The sequence below is a fragment of the Anarhichas minor genome, unplaced genomic scaffold, assembly GCF_050575085.1.
Source record: "Anarhichas minor isolate MPS153535 unplaced genomic scaffold, ASM5057508v1 ptg000026l, whole genome shotgun sequence".
In the NCBI taxonomy this organism is placed as follows: Eukaryota; Metazoa; Chordata; class Actinopteri; order Perciformes; family Anarhichadidae; genus Anarhichas; species Anarhichas minor.
Window position 1 is genome coordinate 2399394 of NW_027466472.1, and position 329 is coordinate 2399722.

The window sequence follows — 329 nt, forward strand, 5'->3', positions numbered from 1 at the left end:
TGGCATCCCTGTGAGCGGGCGCCTCTGCTTTCCCATGAAGACAAAAATACAACAAATCCCAGAAGACAAGATATAAGAGAAATAAACAAGTGCATACAAATTAAGAACAATGCAATTCAAGAGCACTGTTAGCTTGTTCCGTCCTTCATGTCACCGTTTTTGTTGTTCTTCTCACATTTTACTCATAACCCATCATTTTCCATAATATCTGTAAGCAGTGCTCGCGAGCACATAAGGTTTTCGTTTCATAATGCAAACAGTCTGGGGGCGCGGGGGGGGGGGGGGGGGGGGGGGGGGGGAAGAGCGGTAAAGTTGGTAATAGGGTAGCA